Genomic DNA, 11918 nt, shown 5'->3' with positions numbered 1-11918 from the left:
TTCAGATAACTTTGGTTTCCTATTCACTTTTCTTTCTTCTTTTTTGTTTTACTGTCATAAAATGTACACTTTAAAAATAAAACAAAACAAAAAAAAACTTTCGAGTAATGCGTTTTTGGCCTTGTTTCCATGCTGAGTATCCAGTCCTACCCTCCCAGTAGGCCAATGAATACATTTGTTCCCCAGTGGAGAACATGCAATCAGACCCACATGAATCTGGCGTGTGAGCTGTCATCTCTGTTTTTTTCCCTTCATTAATTCTTACTCTTCTGTGCAGGCAAGGGTGAGCACACACCGGGGTCATTGTGACGAATATCTAGGTTTGCATGAGTGATGTCATCAATTGCCCTCCTTCCCCATCTCTTGTATTTTCCCTTATTTCCCTGGCAAACAGCAACATGTCACCATGAACTAATCCCTGGCCTGTTACTATGTCTGAAATCAGTTGTTTGGATTTAACTAATATTGGTGTTTAGGATGATTTCCCTTCCTTCTGTAGTTGCTCATTGAAATTATTAACTGCATTTCAACATCTGGGACCAATTTAGAGTGGACCAGGTACAATCTCTCTGTCTGATTAATATATTAATAGACAGAAACATTTTCTGAAGGCAGAATAATTATAGAACAGAGAAACAACCCTGCAAGCCTGTGTTTGCCTGAAGGAACTCGAAGACCACCACATTTAAGTAAAATAACTTTATTCGATAAAATAACCTGGTTAAGCACTTTCATCCTAACAGTCCAAGGACTTCATCAGAACCACATACCCAAGGCACTATCACCCTTAAATACATACATCAATTAAAGATCAGAAATAGCATAATCAAAACCATTTGATGAAGGGAGACAATATTTCTGGTGTGAGGGGCTTAAAATAACCCCTTGATTAAATTTTTGTGTGGGAAATGAGTAAAATGTATGTTCATTTCAGCATGCAGCTAATGGAAGGTAAATGCTGTGAGAGTTGAGAGCAAGATACATTTATCAACTGCAAAACAGAAAGTTAAAAGGAATCATTAAGTAGGGGGCTCCTAAATATATATAAAACAATGTCAGCAAAGAAAAAATCCTAACAGCACTAAAATGCCTGAGAAAACTGTGGCAGACAATTAGATATTACTGCTAGTGACAGCACAGATAGTCATTTGTAAGCACAAATATTGTTTGTCTTTTTCTGTAAAGATTTCAAGCCTGCATAAACTACAGCACTTCTGGTGATTCCTTGGTTGGTGAGGAAAGTAAACCTATATTGTTTTGTCTGTGAGTGATAGAGCTGCTTTCCATTTTACCTGCTCCATTTTGTTTTTTTTGTTTTAAGAAATCTCCTTGGCCTGGTGTTTTTGTCCTATGTGAGAGATAGATAGACACATTATCTAGGCTGCACATTTCACATGTTTTTTCTTCTTTGGTTAACTTGTTTCTTGAGTGATACTTAAATACACAATGACATTCTGGGGCTTTATCTTTTACTGAAAAGGTTTCAAACCTGCATAAACTAAAGCACTGCTGGTGATTTCCTGCTGGGTGAGGAAAGTAAACTTATATCTTTTTGTCTGTGAGTAATAGAGCTGCTTTCTCTTTTACCTGTCCCATTTTGGTTCTTGTTTTAAGAAATCTGCTTGGACTGGTGTTTTTGTCCTATGTGAGAGATAGACAGACAAATTATCTAGGCTGCACATTTCACATGTTTTTTTTTCTTTGGTTAATTTGTTTCTTGAGTGATACTTAAATACACAATGAAATTCTGGGGTTTTATCTTTTACTGAAAATGTATAAACTAAAGCACTGCTGGTGATTTCCTGCTGGGTGAGGAAAGTAAACCTATATCTTTTTGTCTGTGAGTAATAGAGCTGCTTTCTCTTTTACCTGTCCTATTTTGGTTCTTGTTTTAAGAAATCTGCTTGGACTGGTGTTTTTCTTCTTTGTGAGAGATAGACACGTAAATTATCTAGACTGCACATTTCATGTGTTTTCATTGGTTAAATTATTTCTTGAGTGATACTTAAATACACAGTGAATTTCTGGAACTTTGTCTTTTTCTGGAAATATTTCAAGCCTGCATAAACTAAAGCACTGCTGGGGATTCCCTGCTGAGTGAGGAAAGTAAATATATATCTTTTTGTCTGTGAGTGATAGAGCTACATTCTGTTTTACCTGCTCCATTTTGTTTTCTGTTTTAAGAAATCTGTTTGGCCTGGTGTTTTTGTTCTGTGTGAGAGATAGACATTTAAATTATATAGGCTGTACATTTTTTCTCACTGGTTAAATTGTTTCTAGAGTTATGCTTAAATACACAGTGAATTATGGGCACTATGTCTTTCTGAAAAGATTTCAGGTCTGCATAAACTAAACCACCTTTGGTGATTCCCTGCTAGTTTTTCCCATCCACTTTCCTCTTCTTTGATGTGCTTTTTAAACCTGGTGAATTTAGGCTGCCTACCCCTACTGTAAATTGAGGTTAATAAGTTCCTCCCTTTCTACACTGCTGTTGATACCTTAAATTATTTATTTGCATTTTCTTGTGCTTATATTGAAAACGTGCATTTTGCTTCTCATTGTCTGTTCTACTGATTCACATGCTCTGAATACATTAACTATCTACCTGGTGGATAAAGTAGTGTATTTTTACATTCTAGTAAGCACTGTTCTTTTTACATTTTCCATCTAGTGCACTGGGAGGTACCTTGGTCTGTTTAGTTTGGGGAAACACTTGAGATTTCACCATGTAGTTTTATTGGCTGGAGTGCTTACTAATCAGCTTTTCATATTTGTTGTGCCATTATAAATTCTTTACAATTGTCTCTTGGCTCATTTATGCAAAGTGAAGTACTTTTATTAAATAATCACTATTTTATAAGCTGTTTAAAGTACACTGCTGTATCTGTATCTTTAAGTTAATTTGTGGTAGCATTTCACTCTAGACAGTCCTTTATTGTGCTTTTACATTAGGAGGACTGGGATTAGTCATCTAATGGCAGTAGGTGTTTATCTGGTTTATCTGAGCTGGGAAGCACACAAAAGGGCTCTAAGTATTTTTTTACACTTCTCTTATATACCTTGACTGCATTTTAGCAGTTAAAAAATGTACTGTTGGCTGCTTCTTTAAGTAGTTAATTGCACTGTATTACATTGTATCTGTTACCTGTAGGGCTCTTCTAGGTAGTTTGTGTGGTCTTGTTACACTTGGGCTTCAAACCACTTAATCTACTTTAAGAAGGTGTTTTCTGCACTCTTGTGGTAGAAGTCTGTTGATCTAACCTGTCTGAGCTAGAGATTGCTGGCGGAAGGCTTATTATGTGATTTCCTGATTGGTAATTACCTTACAAATTGTTTCTCTTTTCTTGTATTTAAGCTTTACATTTACTCGGTGCTGATCTTCATGCAGTGACAGCAGTGCCTTGTATAGATGCAAAAGACTAGAAGCTCACTTTTTCCTAAAACAGCTGTCAATGAAAATCTTACAAGCTTTTATGCTGCTGTAGGAGTAACTCAGTTGTACACTGAGCAGCATTGCCTTATTGATCAGCCTTAGCCTACACAAAGTATAGGCCCATCTTGTAGTCTTAGCACTGCCAGCACAATCCTGTCAAATTAATCCATTCCCTTCCCTAATAAAACATACAATTAGAGCCTGCTATCATGGCTGGGCAGGTTCCCATCATCTCTCTGGCCAGCCTGATAGACATGGGTATCCTGAGGCAATGTAGTAATTGTCTCATGTATACTGAGAACCATTTACTCCTGAAACAAATACTTTATGTGAGAGATGTGGTTACACTATGAAATTGGAGGCAAGACTCTCATATAAGGACAAATTGAATGTCACACAGGTTGTCAGCAGCACACACACTTCTCACACTAAATAAGGACATGACACTTAAACCCACATATGCAGAGATATTCACTAGTAATGTACTAAAATATAAGAGGCCTCTCAAACAGAAACCACTTACACACACAGCAATGGAAAAAACAACCACAACACATAATAACACACCCACACCAGTGTCTCAGCAAATAAGCCCATAAGGTATAACACCACAAAACCTAATGCATTGGTCACTTATTAAAGACAAATACTCATCCAGATTGGTAAGGCTAAATGAGTTTCTTGAACTACTCCAAGTACAACTCTCTGTAGGTAAACCCCCCCTCCAAATTATCGCCAGCTATAGGTCTCTCTGTGAACCAGGACACCCACAATGCCTACCTAAATCTCCTGGAGTCCCTCAATATTCTGGGAGACTTTAACTACCCATTAATAAACTGGTCTAACCACACCTATGTCAGTGCTCTTGACCAGAGATTCTTGAACTTTGTGCCATGGATCAGTTGGTGACCATCCCCACTAGGGATTCAGACATTCTGGATCTTGTACTTATGGTCTTGAGTGACCACCAAAGCACCCGAAGTGTACAGTCATCTCTAGTGAGATCTAACCACAGGTCAATCATACTAGAATTAATAATAAAGCCTGATCCTCTCCCAGCTGAAATTAGACTAAAAAAACTTCTGCAAAGCAAACTACAGTCACTTACAAGAGAACATTACTAGATTCGCATCTCCTACCCCTACTGATGGCAAGTATACCAGTGCCGAGGCATATACAACAGCCTTCTATAAACACCTTCACCGCTGCATCGACCCAGCTGTACCCAACAGGATAAAAATTATCTCATCAAGTAATAACAAACCTGCTTGGTAGACATCCACCATAAACAGGCTATATAATAGAAGAAAGAACCTGCTGTCCAAAAGCAGTATGAGGCAGTCCCCTAACTTAAACAACTCCCTCTTTGGCCTAAATAAGCAAATAAGGCACCTAGTAAAAAAAAAACAAAGCTGACTATGAATCCAAATTGGCCACCCTAGCCAAGGATAATCATAAGGCATTCTTTGGCTACATCTGAAACCTCATAGGTGAATCCCAGAATTGCACAGGACTTGTCATAAATGGCATAACACATACTGAATCTGGTTATATTGCTAACCTACTAACAGGTTCAGTGAAAACTTCTCCTTCCTGTCTCCACCCAGTATACCACAAGACATCCCTCCTTCATGTCCTCCCCAGAAATCACTAAGGAACAGGTCCTTAATGCACTTTCTAAGGCTAAAAATACAGCGTCTATGGGACTAGACAACATCCCTGGCTGCATTCTAAATTGCTTAAAGCAATAATTAGCTGCACCCTGGAATATCATCTTTAACCATAGTCTAAGCACCAGGTTTGTTCTTGCTGATTGGAAAACTGCCACGGTCATCCCCCTCCACAAAGGAGGTTCCTCTGCCAACCCCTGGGAACTACAGACCCATAAATCTGACCAGCCTCATATGCAAGGCAATGGAGACAGTTATCATGGACCTTATCAACAAGGATATAGGTGACCTCCAAGCACTAGACCCATCCCAATTCGGCTTCATCAAAGGTAGGTCATGCCTACTAAACTTGGTGGACTTCTTCGAGACAGTCATCAAAGCCCTGGATGAAGGCAAATATATGTGCATACAGGCTACTTAGACCAAGCAAAGGCCTTTGACACCATTCCCCTCTTGGGTATCATAGACAAACTTATCCAATTACAAGTAAACCAGTATATAGTCAGGTGGGTAGCAAACTGGCTCACCAACAGAACACACACAGTTAAAATACGGGACTCTTCATCAACCTTCAGAACAGTAACTAGTGGTGTACCATAGGGCTCAGTACTGGGGCCCCTATTGTTTGGAATCTTCTTCTCAGAAGTACAGGCCAAATACAAATGGCATGTGGTTAACAAAGTTTAAATATGACTGCAAACTAGGTGTAATCATTCAATCCCCTAGTGATATTGACCCCCTCCAAAAAAGTCTTACTCAAACCAATGACTGGTGCCAAAGCCATGGGCTCAAGTTAAATGCTAAAAAGTGCATCATCCTCCCATTCAGCAAGGGAGGTGTCCCTGCAAAGTACCACATTAACAACAACATCTTGAGTACCGTGGTAAGAGATCTGGGCACACACATTGACAGCAACCACTCATTCGACCACCATGTCTCCACAGTGGAAAGGAAAGCCTTCTACATTGCTCATCTCTTCAATAAGGGCATTGTCTCCAGAAAAAAAGAGGTCATAATTCCCCTGTACTCCTCCCTCATCAGACCTATTATTGAGTACAATGCACCCTTTGGTATATTCCTCGCCAGGCACCTGCAGTAATTGGAGAGACCTCAGAGGTACCTTACAATGAAAATTTGAGGTGTCCAACATCTGTCCTATGCTAATAGACTGAAATCCCTGTCACTATACTCTGTGTCATACAGACTGCTCAGGGGTGATCTCTGCCTAGCATATTGGGCAACCGCTGATTCCAACATGATGGAAATGCTGTACATTAGTAATACAAATGGTACCCACTGTACCCACTCCAGTGACCCTAACATGAAAAGGGTTATTAACAGAACCTGCTGAAGACACAGGTTTGCTTACCAGAGGATACTCTTACTTTGGAATAAGTTTCCAATCCAAATAAAGTAGAGCCCTTCCCTGACCCTTTGCAAGTGAAATCTGGATGATTGGATGGGGAATCACAAATGGAATCACAGATTCACCCATGGCATGTCACCTGCATCCCTTCTTGACAGGAGCAGCAGGTATTGAGCCAGGCCTACTTATAGCACCATTACTAAAGGGAAGAACTTGTCTAGGCTTGCAAGGGCCGCAGGGACATTAGCCTAGTAACCTCCTATGATCCTATGACAGTGACACCATTGTGAGACATACAGATATTCCTCTCACCAGGCTGGATAAGTTGCAGGTTATGGTTAGCTGCCTGTCAGGTACCAGGATCTGTCAAGTCACTCAAGCATTCAGGTCACTCAGCCACAAGTACTAGTATGACTCCATTATAGTCCATGTGGTGGTGAATGACTTGAGATATACCTCACTGGACATATGAAGAAGAGAGACATGACTGAGCTCTCAGATTATGTGTCACAGGCAGGTATATGCCTAGTCTTAAGCAACATTCTACCTTCTCCAAGGATGATGCCACAGCACAAACAAAAAATGATTGACTTTAACAATTGGCTTTGCTTCTGGTTTCAGTCCAATGGCAGTCCAATATTTGTCAGCCTATGAAGACATAGTCGATAGGCCATGCTGCTTTGCCAGATATTGTCTGTACCTGTCTTCTCTAGGCTTTCAGATACTGGCAAAGGCATTAGCCACCCCTATTGTGCCTTTTTAGGCAGTGTCAAAATAACCAACCTCCCAACATAAGAAAATCCTCTCTAGATAAACTCAAGGTACTGCTGCTTAATGCTAGGAGTCTAAACAAGAAACTGCACTCCCTGGAAGCACTCCACACTTTGGAAGATGGTGATGTCTGTGCAGTCTCTGAGACATGGTTCAAAGGCATGGAAAGCAACCCAGCCATGTGGGGCTACAATGCCTTCCATATGTTAAGACCACAAACTGAGCATGAAAGAACCAAAGGAGGAAGTGTATCCATCTTCATTAAGGATAATAACAGCTTGAGATCAGTCAAACAGTTGGCAAAGGCCCCTACCATATCATAGCTAGCTATAGGTCCCCACCGTAAAACAGGAAAAGTATATTACATACCTGAGCTTACTGGAGTCACTTGCCATACAGCCCAACACCCTACTTGTAGGTGATTTTTATTTTCCTGCCATCAACTGGGAAACATACACAACCACAAACATGCTGGCTAGATCTTGTCAATGCAAATGCTCTGGAACAGCTAGTCAGCACCCCCAGAAGAGGCTCAAATGTCCTGGACATAGTACTCACTAAAATGGGACAGCATTGCACCCCTCCCCCGGCGTGATGTCCCTCCCTAGCAAAATATGACCATAAATCACTCTTGTTCTATGTAATTATAAGACCAAATACCCTATCAAGTTCAAAACCTCTTAAGAATTTTTCAAACATAAACTACCTCCTATGAAGTGATGGTATGAGAAGTTTCAAAGCCCCCTCGAACGCTGATAACACAGACAAAGGTGTACACCAATGCCCTGTATAACCATTTAAGCAGTTGTATAGAATTGGCTGTACCTGACCGGATTAAAACCAGGTCTTGCCAAAAAAAACAAGCCACCCTGGTGGACCCCTAGTATAAATAGGCTATATAACAAGACAAAGAAACTAATGCCCAAGAACAGGAGGAAGCTGGCTCAGCAGAGGAAGAAACCCCTCTCTAGCATAAACAAACAAACTAGAGATATTGTTAAGTCCTCCAGAGCTAATTATGAAGCAAAAATAGCCTCCCTGGCTAAAGATAAGCACAAGGCATTCTTTAACTACATCCTAAATGTAAAAGGGAACCCAGCTATGTGCTGAACTGGTTGTGGATGGGACCACCCATAATCAACCAGACAATCATCGACCTGCTAGATAACAGATTTAGTGCAAATGTCACCCCCCCCCCATCTCCTCCCGGCACCTGCCACCATTCCTCAGTCTATTATCGCAAGAGAACAGGACATCTCAGTGCTCACCAAGGCCAAAAACATGGCATCAATGGAACCAGACAACATCCCAGGTTGCCTTTTAAACAACTTAAAACATGACCTAGAAAACCCACTTGGGTCCCTTTTTAACCATAGCCTGTGAACCGGCTATGCTCCTGTAGAATGGAGGACAACAACAGTAATCCCTCTGCACAAAGGCAGACCATCAACCGACCCTGGGAATTACAGACCCCTAAGCTTAACTATCCTCATTTGCAAGGCCATGGAAAGCATCATTATGGACTTGACTTCTTCAAGAAAGTCACCAAGGCCCTGGACAAGGGAAAGACACTGCATACCATCTATCTTGACCTAGCCAAGGCATTTGACACAATCTCCCTCTGAGGTATTATAGAGAAATCCTCTCAATTGGATATTATACCAGCCAATATGAGATGGGTAGCCAACTGGCTCACTGACAGAGAATATATTGTTAAAGTGGGTGACTTCACCACTAGCAAAAGATCAGTCACCAACAGTGTACCACGAGGTTCTGGGTTGGGCCCCTTACGCTTCAGAATTTATTTCTCAGACATCCAGGCAAACGTGTATGGCCTGTGGCTGGCCAGGTTCACTGATGACTGCAAGTTGGGAGCAATTATTGAGTCTTTCAATGATGTTACTATATTGCAGACAGGGTTAATGCAGACAAATATTGGTGCCAAAGCCACGGATTAAAGCTAAATGCAAACAATGCATTATTATTCCATTTGGGAAAGGTGACATCCCTGCTAACTGCATTATAGACAGCACCCCCCTAAGTGCAGACCCAGTGGAACATGATCTGGGTACTCAGGTTAATAGCAATCTGAACTTTGACTATCACATATACACAGTAGTAAGGAAATCCTTCTATGTGGCACATCTTGTAAATAAAGGCATCACATTTAGATCTAAGGATGCTATAATTCCATTATACTCTGCCCTCATCTTACCAATAATTGAGTACAATGCTCCCTTTTGTATGTACCTCACCAGACATCTGCAACAACTGGAGAAACCTCAAAGGTTTCTTACCAAGAAATAACAGGGTACACAAAACAAGTTTTACGAGGAAAGACTGAAAGCCCTATCACTGTATTCTGTCTGCTACAGGTTGCTAAGGGGTGACCTGTGCCTGGCTTACAGAGCAGTCTGTGACCCAGTCCTAATGGAAATACTACACATCTGTAAATCAAAGTGCATCCCTCCAGGGATCTTAACCTAGTGTCTGATATGAACAAGTCATGCTGGAGAGATCGATACATCTTTAAGAGGCTGGCAGTTATCTGGAAGAAGCTTCCAGTTCATTTGAAACAGAGCTCCTCCCTGACCCTCTTCAGAACGCAACCTAGATGAATGGATGGGTGGCTGAATATTCACTCCTGGGGTGGTGCCAATATCCCACTTGGACAGAAGAAGTCAGTATTAACTACCATAGATCCTTACCAATGCAATGTTCACTCACCTGACCACCAACAATTGGGGCAACGCAGGATAAAATGGCTAGGCTTGTAAGAGCTCTAGAGCTGTTAGCCTAGTAACCTTCTATGAACCTAATGTAGGAAATTCCACAAAGAAAAAAAATCTGAGAGGACTAGGAGCACTATGTCAGATCTTATAGCTTTGCAAACCACAGTAAGTTTTTTTTTTTTTTTTTTAGTGTTATTGTCAGTGGCATGTGTTCATATAGAGACTTCACAAAGAAAAAGCCCCAACAACTACAAATTACCCAAGAAACTGTGAAAGACAAACATTGCTGTAAATGTGAGAATTTAACTCATCAGCACCACTGATCTGCAGAATGTCATACCTCTAGCAGTGGACACATATGCTTAAATTCCAGAGCATTTTTTGAAAGATCTAGTTAAAAAGTATGACAAAGAAATGTAAAATTTTATGTTCAATGTTGTTGTTCTTTCGGCTTTTCCTGGTTAGGGGTCGCCACAGTGGAACTCCGGTCCGCTAATGATTGGCAGTATATTTTTATGGTGCCAAGGTGCCAGCCCGACGCCCAACCATCAACGAATGCACACCCATTCACGCATGTCTTTTGAATGCCACTCGACTGCGGGGAGGGCATGCAGACTCCACACAGAAGGCATTTTATGTTCAATAAATGCTATTAAAAAGGTAAAATGACAATATTTTGTCTAAAGTCTTCTTTTCAATAAGTCAGTGCATTTGCAGTCTTTACATCAGTGCTATGATACAATATAATGCCTAGTGCATATAAACCCAGAATAATATTTTTTCCAAAGTTTTACAAACTTTCACACCTTTGAAATTGTATAACCTATATATAATGTCAGAATGCTTTCTTGTGACACACATGAACTTTCACATGACAGCAAGAAATTATTCTCTGATTGCTTGTTTATATGGATATTTACATAAATATGAAAGTTATTTTTAACTGTATAATTAGCTATATAAATAATACTGAATATCTCCCAAGATGTGCAGCTTACAGTACAAATATCAATGAAAATGTAGCAATATATCCAATAGCGTTCCATGAGTCAACATTGTCAGTATCTTTCACCCACCACAGGGTTTCACACCATGCCCCGCAATAACATGTAGCTACCTCAGTTATGAAAATATCAATAATTACCAAGAAATAACGTTTCCACTGCAGGATGTTCCAGATGACCAATTTTAGTGTCACTATTTACTTTCACTTTGCATTTCCAACATTCCTTATTCGTAACTGATAAGTCACTTAGTTAAGGAAGCCAGCCACAAAATATATCTGGATGTCATAAGAAGCTATGGGTGGTAACTGGAAGTATGCAAATAGATGCCACACGTATGAATGAGTTAAATAACTATTTTTAACAGGAAGTAGATCACTTAAGATATTCCACAAAGAAAAGAAAAACTCTAACAGCGCTATGAATAAAGTAGCAGATAACATGCATTTCTTACTCTCAGTGTTGGTACAGGTAATTCCCCAAACAGAAATTTACAAAATTATGATGCTTGAAAACACTGAGGTAGACAGATTATTATACTGATGTTACACATGATGAAAAGCTCATACAAGGGAGGTTTCATGTCCCTAAAAACAGCAAAAGGAGGAGACATACGAGATCATGTTGATTTCCTCATGTCCCAACACAAGGTATAATTAGTAGTTATTTTAACTCCTCTGATAATGGAAAATAAATATATCAAAAGAGAATTTCAAATGGGACTCAGCTCAGCTTTGATGCAAGTTTGTTTGCACAGGGACATCTCATCACATTTCAAGCCTTAACTCAAACAGAAGATTAGATATTCTGAGGTTGATATCAAGGCATAGCCCTTAGAATGGACTGATAACTTTGGTGCTTACATCAGACTGTCAGAGTGTTCATCAGTGATGGAAGGAGAGGCTGGACTCTACCCTTCTGAGCTGGGAATTTCTGGTTAGA

Source organism: Protopterus annectens, chromosome 11.part0 (assembly GCF_019279795.1).
Source record: "Protopterus annectens isolate FY-2018-M chromosome 11.part0, PAN1.0, whole genome shotgun sequence".
Classification (NCBI taxonomy): Eukaryota; Metazoa; Chordata; order Ceratodontiformes; family Protopteridae; genus Protopterus; species Protopterus annectens.
This window is presented reverse-complemented; position numbering follows the sequence as displayed.